The following is a 21,657-nucleotide window of genomic DNA, read 5'->3' as shown; positions in this document are numbered from 1 at the left end:
TTCCTCTCTCCTCCCCCTCCCCCACCCTCTCTCCTCCCCCTCTCCATCTCCATCTCCCTCTCACTCCTCTCCCTCTCACCCCACCCCATTCCTCTCTCCCCCACCCCCTTCCATCTCTCCCCCACCCCCCTCCCCTTCACCCTACCCCTCTGTCCCTCCCCACTCTTGGACTGCCCCTTCCACTCTCCCTCCCCACTCTTTCCCCTCTCTCCCCCACCTATCTCACCCTCCGTCCACACTCTTCCCCCTCCCTCCCCATCTCCCTCCTCCCTCCATCCCTTCCCCCCTCCCCCACACCTCTCTCCCCCTCCCCCTCCCCATTCCTCTCTCCTCCCCCTCCCCCACCCCTCTCTCCTCCCCCTCTCCATCTCCCTCTCCTCACCCCTCTCCCTCTCCTCCCACCCCACCCCATCCCTCTCTCCCCCACCCCCTTCCCTCTCTCGACCACTCCCCCTACCCCTCTCCCCCTCCCTCCCCACTCTTCCACTTCTCCCCCCCTTCCCCCACCCCTCTCCCTCCCCACCCCTCTCCCTCCCCCATCCCTCTCCCTCCCCCTCCCTTCCCTTCCCTCCCCTTCCCCCTCTGTCCCTCTTCCACCACTCCCCTTAACCCTCTCCCCCTCCCTCCCCATTCTTCCCCTTCCCCCCTCTCCCTCCCCCACCCTCTCTAATTACTCCCTCTGGGAAACCTGCAATTCCTCCGTTGATCGCAGGGACATGGGGAATCATCACGCGTGAGCTGCCGAGGTTCTCTACGTCACCCGCTCACCGAGTTCAGGTCCGCCCTCTCCCTCTCTCACCCCCATCCTCCTTCCCTCTCCTCCCTCCCTCCCGCTGCAAACCCAACGTGCTGCGTCGCGCCTCTTGCAAGTCCTTTGATAAAAACCTTGCGAACCCCCCCTCCTCCTCTCTTTCCCCCACCTCCCTCCCTCTCTTCCCCACCTCCCTCCCCATCTCTCTCTCCCACCTCCCTCCCCCTCTCTCTCCCCCACCTCTCTCTCTCTCTCCCTCTCCTCCACCTCTCCCTCTCTCCCCCTCCTCCCTGTCCCCCCCTCCCTGTTCCCCCTCTGCCCCCCTCCCTCTCCTCTCATCCCCCTCCCCCCTCTCATCCCCCCCTCCCCCCCTCCCCCCCTCCCTCTCCCCCCCCCCCCCTCCCTCTCCCCAGTACAAGTATTTTTGTTGGTAAATATTTAATATCTGAAGGTTAAATTCACTAGTTACTGGCAGCTATGTCCTTAGGACAGAGATTAACTATGCAAGACAGATGGCAGCGTTCTTTCATGCCTCCCTGCTGAACCTGAGCCTGTAAAGGCAGTTTTCCTTCCATTGTTGCCAAGAAATTATTACTTGCTTTGTTGGTATGTTTGTTGTAATCAGATTGCTTTTGATATGTGCCATAACTATCTTTGTTCTTCACTGCTATGTGCAAAATTGGGTGCTATTTGTAGCAAGGTCTAAAGATTCATCAACATGCCATTTGCCAGTGGCTGATCATTACCAGTGAATCCAAATACAATCTTATGATTCAACCATCCTGATGCAGAGCCTTACAATTGGGAGCACCAGCCGATTTCAATCTCACAATTAATGACATCTTCTCATCTCCTTCAGTTTTAACATCCCAATATACACCGGAGCAAAATCACTTCAAATCAATTCTAACAAAGATAGATCCTGTAGGTTGAACTTAATAGCAACAGTTGGCCTTACCACAGAAATCTAAAATAAACCAGTTTTCTACAATGGAGACACAAGGAACCTCAGATGCTGGCTTACGAAAAAAGACACAAAGTACCAGAGTAACTCAGCAGGTCAGGCAGCATCTGTGGAGAATGTGGATAGGTGACGTTTCGGGTCAGGACCCCTCTTCAGAATCTACGGTACTCTTTCCATTTGATAGCTGTGGCATCATATTCTTACTGCCACTAAGCTATTTATTCACAAAATGTATATTTTTTTCTATTATGTGAGACTAGATTTTGAGTAAAATTAAAACACTTTCATGGAAAAATGCAGCAGAGTTTCACAAGCAACAAATAAAATGAAAGTGTTTGTTAATTGTTATTTAGTGGCTTTGGCTAAGATTTTGTTGTAAGCGTCCACAGAACATTTCTGCTCTTTGCCATGCAGTATTGTAGAGCTATTTACTGTCATTGCATAGGCAGGTAGAACATTTTAATATCTTATCTTCTAAACTACACTGACAAGCAAGTGTTAACATTATATGCTCCCATGTTTTGAAGAAATCAAGAATAACGCCAAGAAAGCCAATACACCCGTTTATTCCAGCAACCATTCTTCACTTTAAACACATGTCCTTCAGACTGCAGAAATTGTGTATCACACATGCCAGCCCTCCACAACAAGGGTGTGGATGTTGGACTTGCCAACCATGTATTTTAGATGGTCAACAGCATTCCCACTCTTGGGCCCCTGGCCTCTCTCTCAGCTGCTCCAAGGGCTCCTCTCTACCTATCTTTGCAAATTATGGTTATTAAAAAATATTAGTTTTCCATAAATATGTCTGTGTTTACAACTCAGTCATAATATATTTTATGTTCATTCCACATTTTCGTTAGGACCTTAAATATTACTTCTACAAGTAGCTCCCTCTGCTGGAAATTTAATAAATAATGTTAGCTAACATAGCCTTACTTTACAGAGCTAGGTTTATAAACATGCACTCCCAATATACATTCTCTTAGGTGAGAAACACTCCCTGAGAATTTGTAGCATACACCTCATGACGTCCATTGATTATGGACAGACATTTGTGAGTGTTGTTTTCAAGGAAGACTTCTGACACCACATATGGCACACCAAGCTCTCTATCATTAATTTACCTTAATGTTTACCAAATACAAATAAAAGGATGGCAATAGGAAATAGTGGCAAATCCTAGGGTGACACCAATCAAATGAAGAAGCATAAAAATTGATGGAAAGTTGTCCTTAAATACAAGTAACCTTTATTGTCAACCATTTCACCAGTAAAAGAGCTTACTCCAATAACAAAATATCTTTCTAGTGCTGTATTAGTTAGTTAAATAAATATGTTCTAATATTATATCAGTTATGTAAATATGTTCCACTCAACATTTAACTGCTATACCTATTATTTAATGTAATATTTATTGCTAAATATATGATTACTATTTTGTGATTTATACATCTCTAATTCCATTTGTCAAACAACCAGAAGAGGAAAATGTACAGAAAATGTTGTTAACATCATGGACCATACACAATGATGAACAATATTCAGAGGTTTAATATTAACACACTTCCACCCATTCAGCATATCAGTTAATTTATTCATCGATTTTTGAATATAGAACAGTTTTATCCTGAAGTGTACCTGTCAAACTAAAGCAATACAAATGATAGATAGACACTAACCTCGGCACTCATTGATAATCAGAATAAATGGGAACCGTAGCAGAATTCTGCTTCAGTTACATTGCTCGCAGAATAATTAAACACCACAACATATGTTGCTTACATTGCTCAACAGGATACAAACAGAGATTCCCCTCCTCCTTTTAAAAGTGGGCTTGGCTTTCCAGACCAAATTAAAAGAGACTGCAGGGAAGGCACATTCTCTTTGATGCAGTATGTCAAATGCTGTAAACAAGATTTCATATGTGATCTCTCATAAAAGCCCAACCCACTATATTCTTTGAATCACCTTGGATAACTCTACTGTAATGCAGCTCTTCCCATTTTTATCATCCACAATAAATTGAAGCAGGAAATCTGACTCCAATGCTATTTGTGCAGCAACTTGGTTGAATGAGCAAATCAGCGCTTCAAATATTGCGACATTCAAATTTCATACTAATGCCTCCCTGGCGACCACAAAACAGTGGCAGCAGCATGTGGCAAAGCATCAAAGGAGCACTATATTAAGGGTATGGTGAGTACTAATAATAGGATGCAATGCATCACATTTTTGCTCTCAGATTTTCAATGTTATTCTAATTGCAAAAGCACCAAAACTACATCATGTATGTTTGAACATCATTTCCACTTGAATATTTGACTACTGAAATATTTAAACATGTCGTGCTTCTCAACCGGTGAATGTGCAACATGAAACCAGAAACACATAGATCGATTTGTCTACATTAACCTATCTCAAAGACAAGCAATCCATCCTTATACTAAACTAACATTTCTCATTTAAAATAATTCAGGATAGATTAGCAAAGGTTGCACATCCTGAGTTACACCAGGAATTGCTGATTTGAGGAATGCAGAAGGGGAGATGTATATTTTTCACCAACTTTTTAAATTCCACTTTACAAATATTTAGTAGTGAGTATGAAGGTGATGAGACAGGAAACCAAATATAAATTGGACAATATCAAATTACAGTCAAAGGCATGTGGTGGTTAATGTCACAGTTGTGGAGTTTTGCCAGAATTGAAAAATTTGCAGAGGATGAGTGAAGGATAAAAATTGGAACCTGATGAGATCTAAACATGGATATGAGGCATACAAATATGCAGGAAGGGACTGCAGATCCTGGTTTACACCGAAGATAGACACAAAATGCTGGAGTAACTCAGTTTCGAGTCGAGACATCACCCATTCCTTTTCTCCAGAGATGCTGTCTGACCCGCTGAGTTACTCCAGCATTTTGTGTCTATCTTATGGATATGAGGCAGCGTGCCTTCCCTTAATTCCAACTTCCAAAATCCTCCCTTTATATCCATGCTATTTTGCATATCGTACATTATGTTTCCCTGCTGTGTTGAAGAGAATTGGATGAGATGCTTGAGTTTATGGCTGAAGCCACAGCATCCATAATTTACAAACAGTGAGGCACTTTTTTTGTGCTATTAAGCTGCTTGCATATCAAGGCTGGTGGGTGTGCACAGAACATCAACTGGCACATAATTGCAATTGACATCACTCTTGCAATTTTTTAATACAAAAATACAGGGCCACATGTGTATGAAGGAACTGCAGATACTGGTTTAAACCAAAGATACACACAAATTGCTGGAGTAACTTAGCGGGACAGCAGCATCTCTGGAGAGAAGGAATGGGTGACGTTTCGGGTCAAGACTTGCTATTGAGGGAGTGCAGCGTAGGTTTACAAGGTTAATTCCCGAGATGGCGGGACTGTCATATGCTGAGAGAATGGAGCGGCTGGGCTTGTATACTCTGGAATTTAGAAGGATGAGAGGATATCTTATTTGTCTTATCAAGGGTTTGGACACGCTAGAGGCAGGAAACATGTTCCCGATGTTGGGGGAGTCCAGACCAGGGGTAAGTTTAAGTTTAAGAATAAGGGGTAAGCCATTTAGAACGGAGATGAGGAAACACTTTTTCACACAGAAGTCTGTGGGTCTGTGGAATTATCTGCCTCAGAGGGTGGTGGAGGCCAGTTCTCTGGATACTTTCAAGAGAGAGCTAGATAGGGCTCTTACATAAAGAGGAGTCAGGGGATATGGGGAGAAGGCAGGAACGGGTTACTGATTGGGGATGATCAGCCATGATCACATTGAATGGCGGTGCTGGCCCGAAGGGCCGAATGGCCTACTCCTGCACCTATTGTCTATTATCTATTGTCTATTGTCTATTGAGACCCTTCTTCAGACTTACGTCAAGGGGGAAGGAGATAGATAGTTAAGGAAGTGCGAAGGTGTGAAAACAGGGCAAAGGGAATGGAGAGCAAGGATGTCCTGCTGAGTTACTCCAGCATTTTTTCTATACAGGGAGACACTTGATTTCAGAAGCAGGCCTTACCTGCAGAGTGCAGGCCTGGTACTGTCTTATTCAAACAGTCATAAGTGCTGGTTCTATTTTATTTTTCCATACTTGTTATTAGACTGATCTTCAAGGTAAGTTATTTTTACTAGGTGAACCTTACCATCACCAATTCCTATCCTTGCAATCTCACCATTTCAAATGGTGGTTGCTCCTGCAATGTTTTTGCATACATATTTGCATCTAACATGCAGCTTGTGCACAACTTAAGTGCTGGAATATCATTCCCCTGTGGCCTTGATCAAAACTGCTGCTGGTGCAACAGCGCAAATTCAACCTGCACGTTTACAACTGAAATTACAGTCCCTTGTTAGAGATACACGGCTGTGAAGCTCGGTGGACATTTAACATTACCGGTCGGTTATTCTTGGTTCTGAAAACGAATGCTTACCTTTTTTCCCCCAACGAGCCAATAAAATTCACCGGTCAGCACCGGCTACAACCTACGAAGTGTTTTAGTATAATACTGGACTAAGTGGGACCCGTTGGGTCCCATGGTCACACGGGAGGGCTGGGCCCCCAACGCAATATTCCACCTCTCCACCAATTCCAATATTGGTGGCCAGTTGGGGGGGGGGGGCTTACTGGAGCGCTAGTATGGATGTGGTGGGCTGAAGGGACTGGTTTCCAGAGGGCTAGTATGGACATTGTGGGCCAAATGGATTCTTGGGGTGGCAGCTCAGTCACTCAAGCCTGATGTGCTGGCAGCTCACTCACGGCTGGTGGGCTGGCAGTTGACTCACAGCTATTCCTTGAAATTCCATTTCAAGCAGGGTGCAAGGTCACCAAATTCAAATGCAGTTTCCTACCTTTTCAAGCAGGGTGCAAGGCCACCAAATTCAAGTGCAGTTTCATGCCACTTCAAACAGGGTGCAAGGCCACCAAATTCAAATGCAGTTTCATACCATTTCAAGCAGGGTGAAACCACCATAAAACCATACGAAAACACCACAAAAGACCACATAATCACCACACTCACAGTTCAGTAGACATTCAGTGTGTTCAGTTGATTCACAGCTCAGACAGAGTCGTGACCTCTCCCTCCCGCATCTTGCAGAGACTGAGCCACACCCACACTTCTGGGTTTTATAATCCCTCCCCCTCCCACTGGAAGGGGCGTGGCCTTCATGGCGTGATTGACAGGATAGAGATTCTCAACATTTTTTAAACACTAATAACACTTTTATTTTTCATTGATGGGAAGAATCCCCTGCAACTGATGAGTGGAGGGGGGCTGAGTAAGATGGCAAAAAATCACAGCTGTAAGTGGTAGCGTTTTATCTGAAATCAATATACAGTGCAAACAGGAAGTTGTCAAGTTTAGACTTTTAATCATTTGCCATTTCAAACCCACCACCACCAACAACCATTTGCTGTGCTTTATTTAAAACCCACCACCATCAGCAACCATTTGCTGTGCTTTATTTCAAACCCACCACCACAAACAACCATTTGTTGTGCTTTATTTAGGTATGTTGCAAAACTTACCTTCAGCGGCGCTGCAGTTCTGCCGCTGCCCGTGTGCGCGACTTTGGCGCCTTTGAGAGGGGGGCGGGTTTAAAACGCGATTTTCTCTAGGCTGTTGAAATCGATGTTGTTCAGCCTGCCTAGTTGCTGACGAAAAATCATTGCGAAATTCATTCGCTGCAGGTATTTTTAAACTAAATTGGATTATTTAATTTAATAAAGCCGCGTACCCCGACAACGCGACGGATATCATGTAGGGGACAAGCAAGGTAGGTTGTTTATTTTTACATTAAAAAGGGCTTCTTAAGATCCCTTTATTCAAAATTTTATGTTGCGAATACGTGACTTGGGGGCCCATTCAATCCCGCAGTATCTTTCATGCCATATGGGGTTCAAATTCACCGCAATGGCAGCGTTCCAAACCAGCACGTTCCACAGAATTCCACTGGCAAGCTGATTTAAATGGCCATTAATTTACAACAATTGAACACTAAATCCCTTCCATTTGGCCTATAAATTAATGTCAATGAGATTTTAAAATCATGTTTTATTGTGAATTCTTGTGTGAATGTTCTTTGGCCACTTAGGCTATTTAAAAATGTTAATCTTTTCTTAAGAAATGGATAGATGTTTAGATCTAGTAATTGAATTTTGGAATTAGCTACAATTGGGTAACTAACTAATTATATGCTTTAATTTCAGGTCATCCAAGTAAGATTGTTTAATATTTGTTTCAGAATGCTTCTATCTATAATAACTGAAAATTTCATTCAGTTCTCTTAATTTTTAATAAAGTTATGGCCATTTCACTGTCCTTGATCACAACCTTTGTGTTAAGTCAATGGAAAATCAATAGGGAACAAGATGCTAATTTCCAAGTATGAAATGGCCATAACTTTTTTAATACTGAAGATATGAAAGTGAATTAGGTTTATTAAACTTCTTTATATGCTTTATCTGATGGGATAAATTGCAGACTTGATTTTTAAAATCTCAAAATGTTGTAACATTGCTACTTTATTTCAAACCCAACCACCACCAACAACCATTTGCTGTGCTTTATTTCAAACCAAACACCACCAACAACCTTTTACTGTGCTTTATCTCAAACCAACCACCATCAACAACCATTTGCTGTGCTTTATGTCAAACCAACCACATTTTCATTTTCAAACTACGTTTAGGTCAGTAAAACCACACTCACAGTTTAGTAGACATGTGTTCAGTGTCATTCATAGCTCAGACTGAGAGACATGAACCTCTCGCTCCCCCATCTTGCAGCGATGACTGAGGCACTCAACACTTCCGGGTTTTATAGTCTCTCCGGAACAGGCGTGGCCTTCAGGAGAGAGAATCTCAATTGTTAAACACTAATAACTCTTTTATTTTTCATCGATGGGAAAAATCCTCTTGTCCTGCGCAGCAGAGGGGGACTCTGAGTAAGATGGCCAAAAATCACAGCTGTAAGTGGCAGTGTTTTTTCTTAAATCAATATACAGAACAGGAAGTGGTCAAGATCTGTGCCCCCAACGTGCGGTTGTTGGGGGGGAGGCGGCATGCAGCGTCACACACTAACTATCCCCCCCCCCCGCACTCACGCTAATTACCCCCCTTGATATTATATTTATATTATTAATTTGCTCCTTTTACCCCATAACCACCCTATCTACTTACGCATAGCCCCCAACTTGCAGTCACATCTAGAGGGGGGGGAGGGCGGTTAGAGAGTGAGGGCAGAGAGAGAAGGGGCAGAGACAGAGAGAGACACAGAGACACAGAGAGAGGGACAAGAGGGATAGGGGGTGGAGAGGAGAAGAAGAGGGAGGGTGAGTGAGGGGGGGAAAGGTGGGGGAGGAGAGGGTGAGAGTGAGGGGGGTGAGGTGGGGAGCAGGGAGGGGTGGAGGGAAGAGGGTAGGGGGTGTGGAGGGGAGGAGGGGGGGAGAGAGAGGAGAGAGGGGGAGAGGAGAGAGGGGGAGAGGAGAGTGGGGGAGGGGAGAGAGGGGGAGAGGAGAGAGGGGGAGGGGAGGGAGGGGGAGAGGGGGAGGGGAGGAGAGAGGGATGGGGAGAGGAGAGAGGGGGGAGAGGAGAGAGGGGGAGAGAGAGGGTGTGCTGAGAGGGGGGTGAGGTGAGGGGAGGGGGAGGGAGGGTGGAGGGAAGGGGGTAGGGGTGTGTGGAGGGGAGGGGGGTTTAGGGGAGGGACGGTGGGGGAGGAGATGGACGGGAGGAGAGGGATAAAAAGAGGGGAGAGAGAGGAGAGAGAGAGAGAGAGCATGGGAGAGGAGGGGAGGGAGAGGGGAGGGAGAGGGGGGGAGAGGGGGGGGAAGAGGGGGGGGAAGAGGGGGGGGAAGAGGGGGGGGAAGAGGGGGGGGAAGAGGGGGGGGAAGAGGGGGGGGAAGAGGGGGGGGAAGAGGGGGGAGGGATGAGAGGGGGGGAGGGGGGGAGGGGGGGGGAAGAGAGGAGGAGAAGAGGGGGGGGAAGAGGGGGGGGAGAGGGGGGGAGAGGGGGGGAGGGAGTGGGGGGGGAGGGAGAGGGGGGGAGGGAGGGAGGGGGGGAGGGGGGGGGGAGGAGGGGAGGGGAGAGGGGGGGGGGGGGGGAGAGAGAGGGGGAGAGAGAGGGGGAGAGAGAGAGGGGAAGAGAGAGGGGGGGAGAGAGAGGGGGGAGAGAGAGGGGGGGACAGAGAGAGGGGGGGAAAGAGAGAGGGGGAGAGAGAGGGGGGGAGAGAGAGAAAGGGAGAGAGACAGGGGGGAGAGAGAGAGAGAAAGGGAGACAGGGGGTAGAGAGAGAGAGAAAGAGAGAGGGATAGGGAGAAAGAGAGAGGGATAGGGAGAGAGAGAGAGGTGGGGAGAGAGAGGGTGCTCTTTTACCCAAACCCCCCAAACAACCATTTGCAGGCAGTGCTTTTTTCCCCTCAAACTAACCATATTTTCATTTTCAAACCACATTATGGGTACTCACAGCTGTGGAGACATTTGTTCAGTGTTATTCAGAGCTCTGATTGAGGCACACCACTTGCAGAGACTGATTGAGGCATACCACTTGCAGAGACTGATTGAGGCACACCACTTGCAGAGACTGATTGAGGCACACCACTTCCTGGTTTTATAGTCCCTCCCCCCCTCTCCAGCAGGGGCAGCAGAGAGAATGGGCAATTTTGTAAAAACATTAATATCTCTGTCATATTTCATCGACGGGAAAAATCCTCGGCACACATGCGGCGGAGAGGGGCTCTGAGCGAGGTGGCCAAAAATGACGGCCGTAGGTGGCGGCGTTCCATTGGAAATCGCAGCACAGATACCAAAACCGGTCAAGAACAGAGTTTTAGTAATATAGATAGATGCAGAAAACAGTGCGAGCTTTCAATAGAGGTAGCCAACAGATCAAAGTGAGTTTAATGGAAGCTCAGAAACGGTGGGCCCAGTGAATGCATAAGAGGGTGTGGAACCATCACCTTGGTGAGTAGTCAAGGAGTGTGCGTTCTGCCCAGCTAGTGAGTGGTTGGGGACCACCAGTCCTCGGACCTCGATTAGTGGTCAGGCAGCATTGGAAATGGGGACCTAGCAAATGATCAGCAAGCACAGAAACCGGGGCTTAGGTTAATGGTAGGCAAGTCTGGGACTCGGTGCCTGAGCAAGTGGTCATGAAACTCAGAAGCCATGGCCCTATTAGAGGAAATTGCATGCATCACCTAGCGAGCCTGATGCCAGATCATCAGGGTTTCCAAATGGTTGGATGATAAATTATTGGAGTTTTACTGGATTTTATGAATAAGCGATACAATCTCATAATGTGCACAGATCCTACTCCGCTTACTAGGCCATTGAGCTTCCCTCTACTGCCTGTTCCAGTCCACCCAAATTGATGAATGATTTAAGCTAAAATTGGACTTACTTAAGAGCAAAGGCATTGATTAATGTGTTTTTGCTACACCAGAAGTGCAACATAAGCACATCATTGTTAACATTGTCTTACTCTTTTGATTGATTATGGTTAAAATTACAATCTACCCTTCACTTAAATATCCATTCATATTGAAATGTACTTTAGAGACCAGTGATCGATGAAGCTTACCTTTAATAATAGATTAAAAGAATTGTCATAGTCATAGAGTGAAACAGTATGGAAACAGGCCCTTCGGCCCCAGCTACACTAGTCCCACTTGCCTGCACTTGGTCCATATTCCTCCAAACCTGTCCTTTCCATGTACCTGTCTAACTGTCTCTTAAATGATGGGATAACACCAGCCTCTACTACCTCCTCTGGCAGCTTGATCCATACACCCACCACCCTTTGTGTGAAAAAGTTACCCCTCAGATTCCTATTAAATCTTTTCCCCTTCACCTTGAACCTATGTCCTCGGGTCCTCTGGTCCTCGATTCCTTTACTCTGGGCCAGAGACTCTGACTCGATCTATTCCTCTCATGATTTCGTACAGCTCTATAAGAATCCCCCTCATCCTCCTGCGCTCCATGGAATAGAGACCCAGCCTGCTCACCCTCTCCCTATAGCTCACACCCTCTAGTCCTGGCAACATCCTCAAATCTTTTCAGAGCCCTTTCAAGCTTGACAATACCTTTCCTATAACATGGTGCACAGATCTGAACACAATATTCTAAATGCCGTCTCACCAACGTCTTATACAACTGGAACATGACCTCCCAAATTCTATACTCAATAGGTTGGTAATGTTGGTGCAACTCAGCAGTTCAAGCGAGAAGGAATGGGTGATGTTTCGGGTTGAGACCCTTCTTCAGAATCAATACTCTGTCTAATGAAGGTCAAAATGCCAAAAGCTTTTTTGATCACCTTATCTACCTGTGACTGAACCTTCAAGAAACCATGTACCTGTACTCCTAGATCCCTCTGCTCTACAACACTACCCAGAGGTCTACCATTTACTCTTTGCCCTTATTTGACGTCCCAAAATGCGACACCCCTCACTTAAATTCCTTCAACCATTCCTCCGCCCACCTGGCCAATCGATCCAGATCCTGCTGCAATCTTTCACAACCTTCTTCACTATCTGCAAAACCACTCACTTTTGTATCATCAGCAAACTTGCTAATCTTGCCTTGTATGTTCTCATCCAAATAATTGATGTAGATGACAAACAGTAACAGGCCCAGCACCGAACCTTGAGGCACACCACTAGTCACAGGCCTCCTGTCCGAGAAGTAACCTTCCACCATCACCCTCTGCTTCTTTCCATGGAGCCAATTTGTTATCCATTCAGCTATATCTCCTTGGATCCCATGCAATCTAACCTTCCAGAGCAGCCTACCATGTGGAACGTTGTCAAATGCCGTACTGAAATCCATATACACAACACCTACTGCTCTGCCCGCCATCGACCGTTTTGGTCACGTCTTCAAAAAAAATCAATCAGATTTGTAAGACACGACCTCCCAAGTACAAAACCATGGTGACTATCCCTAATCAGACCTTGCCCATCCAAATGCCGGTATAACCTATCCCTCAGAATACTCTATAGTAACTTTCCAACTACAGATGTTAAGCTCACAGGCCTATAGTTCCCAGCATTTTCCCTGCAGCCCTTCTTGAAAAGAGGCACAATATTTACCACCCTCCAGACTTCCAGCACCTCTCCCGTATTTAAGGACGACTCGTAAATTTAAACCAGGGCTCCCGCAATTTCCTCTCTAGTTTCCCGCAATGCCCTTGGATATATTTGATCAGGCCCTGGAGATTTGTCTACCTTCAAACATGACAGTACCTTCAGTACTTCTTTGACGGTAACAATGATTGCTCTCAAGACACTTCCATTGACTGCCCCAAGTTCCTCAGTCCTACTGTCTTTCTGCTCGGTAAATACAAAGGAGAAATATTCATTGTACTTGAACAATTGATGGGCAATATGCAACTGAGTACTGGGATGGCTTCTTGCACCTGGATTACATGAAATCTTCATGCTCTGATAAATGTTCAGCTAAATTAAAATCATCTGGTATAATTTCAATTCAAATCCAGTGGACAGAAGCCCAGACAGTAATAGAGCTCTAGATAGGTAAAGACACTGAGAGGTTAGAATCTGTTTCTACTTGGAACAGAACACAGATAAATGTCTCAGTCTTAGAAAAGTAAGAAGTCTCTGAGGTAAGAATAAACTCTGCCAATTCTAGGAATAACTTTTATGCACTAGATTACATAGATTCCAATATGATACATTTATATAATAAGTATTGAAAGAATCAACAATGTTGTGATAGGCCAACAGAAGCCCAGGTTTCCAGACCAAAATTTATCTGACAATGGAGGTACAAGAAATTGCAGATGCTACAATCCTGAGCAAAAGACAAAGTGCTGGAGGAACTCAGTTGGTCAGGCAACATCCTTGACCAGAACAGACAAATCTTCAGTCTGAGGAAGGGTCCCGACTCAAAAGATCATCTGTCCGCTCCCTCCACAGATACTGCTTGACCCGCTGAGTTTATATAAGTTACTGAGTTACTCCAGCATTTTTTTTAATGCTGACGCTGTACGGTATTTCTTTGCTCTGCCCGTTATATTAAAATTGACACCACTTCATTGCTATAAATCTTAAAGCCATGTTAAGGAAATTTGAAAACATCAGTGATGCTTAAATCACTGAGTGAGCCTTAAAATCCACGTGTTCCAAATCATAGCAAGAATGTATTACCATCACGTTCACCCAAATAAGAAAATGCTTCTCAGAACATGCAAACATGTTTTCTGATTGATAAATCATACATCTATTGATGCTCCTGAACACATCATCTGTGATGTAACCTGGGGTCATTGGGTATTTCAGGTCTCTCAACATCAGACATCCTCACCCAGGCGACCCAGCCGTGGTTGATCAGACCATGACTTGTGTTCAGGTGGCATTCGCTCCTCCCCATGGACCTTCTCTCCTGATCCAGAGACATATCAAGGCCTTCTCTGCTGCCTCTGTGGTGTTCTTGATGGCTCTTCTCCTCGCCACTCCGTTGATGCCCAGTGCACTCAAGGCTTTGTAGAGCGATTGCCCTGCAAAACCTCTGCAGCCAATCTTGATGGGCATACACCTTGCCTTCCAGCCCTGTTTATGGCAGTCTATGACCAGCTCTTCATACTTGGTCATCTTCCTCTCGTGGGCCTCCTCCAGACGGTCCTCCCACCGTACAGTCAGTTCCAACAAGACAATGATTTTGGTCGCCTCTGAGACCAGGAGGATATCTGGCCTCAGGGTGGTCGTGGCAATGTGCTGTGGGAACTTCAGCTGTTTCACCAGGTCTACGGGAAGCTGCCAGTCCTGCGCAGTCGCCAGGATTCCTGACAGATTCCTGGCTGCTGTGGTTCTTGGCAGCTGCACTCCGGCCTCCATGAAGATGATCATCTGGGTGTTGGGGCGTGCTTGTCTGCAGCTGCTGATTCCCATGCTGATGGCTTCTGCAATGGGTTTAAGAACCTGGTCGTGACACCATGTGTACCGGCCCTGCCCAAGAGCCTTTGGGCAGCAGCTCAGGATGTGTTTCAAAGTCCCCTTGCCAGAGCATTGCGGGCAATCTGGAGATTCCGCTTTGCCCCAGATGAAGAGGTTCGATGGGCTGGGCAGGACATCATACACTGCCTGGACCAGGAACTTGATGCGCTGTGGTTCAGCCTGCCAGAGCTCAGTCCATGTGACTTTTCTGTCCATGACTTGCTCTCACCTTGTCCAGGCTCCCTGCTGCCTCAATCCAACCGCTCTGGTAAGACCTCTCCTCCTCCACCACTGCCCTCACTTCCTCCTGGACCAGCCTGCGCCTCTCCTTCCCCTTGGCCTTGTCAAACTGGGGAGTTGTGAAGATTCCCAGGCCAGCTCTTCCCTGAGTCACAGCTCCCACCAGGACTCTGTGGCGTATCCGAGACTCATTGCAGCACAGCTTCGCCGGCTCTCCACCTCCTCCCAGTTTTCACCTCCACCCCTGCCTGAGCCACCTTGGGGTCGCTGGAGTCCCTGTACAGCATCACCTCTCTGGCCAGAGTCACCTTAAACTCCTCCTCCAGGGACTTCAGGGGCACCTGGGGCTTGGTGTTATTTCCATAAAGGGCGATGCTGCTAAGGCTCCTGGGCAGTTCCAGCCACCTTCTGAGAAAGCTGCTGACTTTCCTCTCCAATCTCTCTACGATGGATATTGGGACTTCGTAGACAAGCAGGGCCAGAATATCCTTGGCAGGATACCATGCTGGTAAACCCATGCCTTAAACTTGCCGGGAAACCCCGACCGGTCCACTGCTCTCATACAAACTCTCTAGCTCCTGACAGGTTGCCTGGACAGATGCTGTATCCTTCAGGCTGCTGTTAAACACCTTGCCAAGACTCTTCACTGGCCTTTCGGAGACAGTTGGGATTGGTGTCCCTTCGATGCTGAATGACTTTGCCCTTCTTCAGCACCAGTGACCTTGATTTTCCTGGCTTAAATCTCATCCTTGCCCATCCAATCAGTTTCTCCAACCCCTGCAGGATCCACCAGCCTCCTGGCACTGACTGAGTGGTGACAGTCAGTTCGTCCATGAAGGCTCTGATTGGTGGTTGGTGCATTCCTGACTTGGTCCGAGGGCCCCGGCACTCTGGCTCAGCAGACTTGACGATCATGTTCATCGCCAAGGCAAAAAGGATCATAGAGATGGTACAGCCTGTGATGATCCCAACCTCCAGTCTGCCACTCTGATGTTACTGACCCTGATGAGACTCTCATGCTGAACTGGTTGTAATAGTCCAGGATGAGATCTGCCACTTGGCCCGGCACATGATGCTTGGCCATGACTGTCTGGATCAGCTTGTGCGGGATGAAGCTGGTTCACCACTCCCGTGTGCTCTAGACACCCCGGCACTCCAGACAAGCTCCCTTTTGCACTGAGCTGTCGATGTAGCCATTGCTGGAGAGGAAGTTGGTCAGCCGCATCACCACTATGCTGAAGAAGATCTTGCCTTCAACGCTTAGCAAGGAGATGATCCTAAACTGATCGATCTTCTTCCTTTGGGATCCAGACTCCTTCAGCGAATCGCCACTGCTGCGCCACTTTCCCTCTCCTCCAGATGACTTTCAGGATCTTCCACAGCCGTTTCAGTAACAAGGGGCAGTTCTTGTAGACCCTGTAGGGGACTCAGCTCTGGCCAGGGGCTGAGCCAGATCTTGCTCTCTTCACAACATCCTGGACCTCTTTCAGGAGTGGCTCTCTACTATCAAACTCCTTGATGGAGCTGGAGGTGGTTTTATCAGGATGTTGCACTGGCCCAGCTCCTGCTGCCTGACGGGGTCACTGTAGGTCGTCTGGATGTGCTGGTCGATCTCCTCCTTAGAGCAAGCCAAACTCCCACTGCGCTTCTGCCCGAGTAGTTGTTTGGTGAAGCCGAAGGGGTTGGCTATGAAGGATGCTCGCTTCCTGGCTCTTTCCTTCCAGCGTCTTCGGTGCCACTCAGCTCTACGGAGGGTCATCAGCTTCTTCCTCAGGATGGTTCGCAGCTCAGCCAAGGGGGAACGTTGCTCTTCCCTGGCCTCTTTATACTGCTTCTTGAGGGGCTTCAGCTCCTGCCGGATCTTGTGGATCTTTGTTGCTCGTTGCTTCATGGTGAAAGGTGTTCTGGCCTGCTTCTTCTCCATTGCTCCAAACCTTTCCACAGCTAGGCTAATGATGATTATCGTCATCATCCGCAGCCTTCGGTCCACGACTCCCTTCGCAGTTGCTTCTAGCACCTTGTCGACGTCCTCGTCGAACTGATGCCAGACTGCCGTCTTGCAGGCCTGAGGCCATTTGACTCGAACCTTCTCCGGAGAACTGTTCCGTGGGACTAGTTGCGCCACTTGGAGGCTTCGGGCTCTATGGGGTGATTCCGGGCCCGGCTCCTCCTGCGTCTCACCAGGTAAAATACCTGTGCGATGTGACACTACCTGTCCCTCCAAACACTTCATCCGGGTCTGGTGAATCTTCAGGCCTCAGCTGTTCTTGCAAACCTTACCACATCTGCATTTGATACTCATAGTCGGTTGTCCATCGCCATTAGTCGTTAACCTTTGATCCGTCAAATTGAGGTGTTCATCCTCCCCCCCCCCCTCTCGGGCACCCCTGGGGGTATTTTTCCATGTAATTCTGAGAAAGGGATTGATTCTTTGAAGATATATGTGCTCTTGGAGCGCAGGAGAATGATGGGTGATCATATCGAGGTGTATAAGATTGTGAGAAGAATAGACAGGGTAAATGCACAGTAATTTACCCAGAGTTGGGGAATCAAGAACCAGAGGATATATTTAAGGTGAGGGATGTTCGGGGGAAGATTTAATAGGTACCTGAGGGGCAACTTTTCTTTTTATTCAGTGTTTGGTAAATGGAACGAGCTGCCATAGTAGATTGTTGAGGGAGGTGCTGTCAGAACGTTTAAAAAACATATGGACAGGTGCATGGATTGGATAGGTTTAGAGAGATATGGGCCAATTGCAGGCAGGTAGGACTAGTGTCGATGGGGCATGTTGGTCGGCGTGGGCAAGTTGGGCTGACGGGCCTGTCTCCACATTGTATAACTGCTATACATATAACCTGCTATGCATTAAGATCCAATACACATCAAGGAGAATATCAGAATCTAGGAATCGTTGGTTAAGAGACAAACTAAAGTCCCTCTAGTTTTCCTTCCAGTATTCCAATAGTCATATGATGAGAAAATAGTGTTATTAACTAAGTATTGCAAATTATTCTTTATAATTAGTCTACAATGGATTCAGACATAATGGGAGAAAGCTCAGAAGTGCAGATTTTTTTGGAACTGGCCGAAGTCACCTGTCTCTTACAGGTTATCTCAAGTATTCATTTAGAAATATTTGAAAAACATTCAAGCCAGGTTAATTTAATTTGCAATGGAATATTTGCATTAATTATTTAAATATTGTAATTGTAATTTGTCAAAACCAAGCAAGCATTAATGCTGTAAAAAACTATTCTGCATTATAACAGTTCTGTGATGATGGAATAGTCTATAGAGATGTTGGCAAAATAGAACCAAGTGATATCGGCATACAACTTGAACCAAATATGTGTATTAGTAAAATTGAACTGTGCTATCATCATAAATTTTGAACTAGTTGAGCATCTTCACATAATGTCATTAAAGTTAGCATGTTAATGAGAAACTTAAATAAGTCAGTGGTTGATCTGCCAGATATATCATTGCGGAGTAAGGGCTATTCCACCCAACCCAAAATAAAGGGTTTTGCAGGAGAAGAAGAGGTCATTGGTGTCACAAGAAACAGGCCGGTCAAGATTAAGCCAGTTTGGTATTTCCACTGCACATGCACAGGTCATAGGTCACTTGGGCTAAACACTCGCGCGGGCCGTGTCGCTGCATGGGTGCAGACCTGCGTCTCGTTTCTATCCAGCTGCCGCTGGGCCGTCCCCATCCCCTCCCGAGTGTCCCGTCTGGGGGCAGAGTCGGACGGGACCGCGGAGGGGGTGCCCCGGCTCCAGCTCGGCTCTGCCTGTCCCAGGCCCGCAGGTGACGTGGAAAAGAAGCACCAACTCCAGCTCAACCCCGCCTATCCCGCCTGCGGGACAGGCAGAGTCAAGCTGGGGCCGGCGCCTCCCCTCCTCGCTGGCTGCGGGCCTGGGTCGACACTCCCGTCCGCGAACCTCCTTCAGACTTTCTACACATTAGACTTTTGCACCGTGGTTGGGATGGATGGGAGCGGGGATTTCCACGGGTGCAAGGAACAAATGACTGAACTGAGTGTTCTTAACGTCCTCGTCGTACACCGGCGTTTTGTGAGAGTGGTTGGATCCCAGCTTCAGCTCAACCAACGTCGGTCACATTATTCGGACAGGCGAAGGCGGTTCAGAAGCTGTTGTGAGGCATCGGCGATGCTCTGGAATCCTAGTCGGCCGCCGCCGAGCAGAGAGGTACCAGCTACCGCGCGCGGCTCGCTCACATGTCATTTGTTCATTGCGCCCGCGGAAATCTCCAGCGAGGTCGAGACGAGGGGGTTCTGAAGTTGCATTCTCTCGATTGAGGACATTTTCTCGACTCTCCCAGAAGCAACGAGCCATGGCTTTACCAGTGGACGTCTGTCTAACTGAAACCTCTCTTCCCCCACCTCTCACCATCTCTCTCTGTCTCCCAGTCGCATCTACCCTCTCTCTCTCGCTGTTACATACCGCTCCCCCTCGCTACCTGTTCTCGAATGACCTTTGAGAAATCCCATCATTCCTTGCGTTTTTCGGAATACCAAACTGGCTTATAAAGAGGGATACATTACTACACTTGAAGTCGCAGAGTATGCCCTTTGTAATTTTGACCAGGTATTCAGTCATTTGGCAGGGTCAGAAAGCAAATTAAAAGAAACAATAACTATGGATTTTGCAGGAAACAACACATTTATGGGGCAAAAGAAAAGGAATGTTGAAGATGGACTGATAAATTAAAGGCCAATGCAATTATGATTTTTTTTGGATAATGCTGGTGATGGAAATAAGCAACAAAATAACATTATGGTGAAAGGTTTGAAAGTGGGCGGAACATTTACTAAGGAGATAGAACCACCGTGTGCAAACATCATTAGAAGAAAGGCTGTTTGTACTGAATTTAATCCTCAGACTTTCTAATCCACTAATTCATTCATAACTCACCAACATAAAAATATAATAATTTAAAAGAATAGATTTGACAAAGAAATCAGAGAGGAATATGATTCACTGATTTACTATACATTTGGGTTACCATGTCAAAAGCTATTTTGCTTCTTGAACCTTAAAAACCCTTGTTAAATTAGACCTTAGGCAATAGTAAAAACAGAACTAATTTTATGCTTTTTTTCCATGAGTTATCAAACATTAATTTCATCTTAAGCTTAAAAAAATCCAAATGAAAGAAAATGTTAAGATTAAAGATGAGCCAGAATACAAGCACTTAAAAATCAAAAATGTAATATTTTAAAGGTGAAAACATTTAAAATGAACAGTGACAGGAATAAAATCTTTATTTTTTATTTTATAAAGATTTAGAATGACAATTAGTTGAGTATCCAACAAGGTGCACTGAAGCTTACTAGAATCTGATAAGAAATACTTGGCACTTTATCAACTGACCTGTCACTGAAAGCCTAAGGGGGAACTCACCAGGGTGTCGTAAAAACTTAATTAGAAAATCAAATCAGAACTGAAGCGACAGAGCAAATAAAATTTTGGAGAGTTTACCACTCACGAATAAAACTAATTTATGGAATCCTGTCAGAGTAAAGGAACAAATCAACATTAAAACTGCTGTTTTGAGTCTGACTGCAGATAATAAGCACAGTGGTAATAAACTTGTAATGAGACATATTTCTTGCGAAATACAAAGCCTTTGGTTTTGTTTCCAATGTGTTGCCAAATATGCTGAGTAAATCCATCACAACATTTAGCTAATCTACCCTTTATCTGTGCTATTACACAAATTAATTAACTTTCACCCCAGGATCCTGTTAGAATAGAGATATGACTCAATAGGGATCGCCCCTTTAAGATGAAATCACAGCAAGAATATTGTAAGCTAAAACATCAGCACAATTTGAATAGAAGCTGCCTCCTGTGTAATAATATAGAGCAAAACATTGAAACTGATGCTACATAGATGGACAGGAGAAAGAAAAACAACTACAATACAGATCACAACAACTGCAGCAAAGCAGTCAGTGACCAGATAAAAGAAGTTGCAGGGAAATATTTGCTAAAAAGTGAAATGGCTGGCTTCATTGTATAAATTGAATTGTTTAAATAATTTCATTTTCTCATCCAATCCTGAAACGTAGCAAGTCAATATACATTAGCACATTTTAGTGGGAAGTGGTTCAACTTACAGTCATTAGATATCTACTTTCCCCCTGGTTGTTGTCATAAATTCACCACACTGAGGAACCTTATGGCATATTGTTCAGAATGGAAGCAGTAAATGAGTGATGCAGCAGCTAATACATTTTTTTAAACATATCAATATTTGATCTTCCATCTAAATATTTGAATCGTCTCTGGAACTTGCATTGATCTTGGAGCATGTAGATGGTTTATGCATGCAACCAATAATGTAGCTACCTCAGTACCACTAACCACGCCTTAGTTATCAAGTATAATAACACTCTCTCTTCCTATCTCTCGCTCTCTCTCCAGCACGGTGACAGACTGCGTGCAGTTAGTACTGGATCATGTTTAATCTGTGTGTTTATTAAAGAGTCAAGTAAAGTTACAAGTGTGTGAGATTCACTTCTTTACATGGTGTCGGCAAGTTAATTCTCGCGCCTCCTGTTTATCGGGTTTTATTTCTTGAGTTTGTTTCTTTGTCGGAGTTTTACTCTCCTTGTGTCACCATGGCATCCTCATGCCGCAAACCTGCGCCCCTGGTCTTTGATGCAGACATAGCGGAGTGCTGGGCGACTTTTGAGATGGATTTTACC

The 21,657-nt window shown here is 45.9% G+C and overlaps 1 protein-coding gene and 1 pseudogene across 1 annotated transcript in view; both read right to left on the bottom strand.

Annotated features, from left to right (window-relative positions):
- Positions 1-21,657, bottom strand: part of LOC116974418 — a 271,724-nt gene that overhangs the window by 186,090 nt on the left and 63,977 nt on the right. The gene's annotated exons all lie outside the window — the stretch shown is intronic.
- LOC116974419 lies at positions 14,042-16,973 on the bottom strand (annotated as a pseudogene).

Source organism: Amblyraja radiata, chromosome 6 (genome assembly GCF_010909765.2).
Source record: "Amblyraja radiata isolate CabotCenter1 chromosome 6, sAmbRad1.1.pri, whole genome shotgun sequence".
NCBI lineage: Eukaryota > Metazoa > Chordata > Chondrichthyes > Rajiformes > Rajidae > Amblyraja > Amblyraja radiata.
The sequence above is the reverse complement of the archived record's forward strand: the minus strand, read 5'-3'. Positions and strand labels throughout refer to the sequence as shown.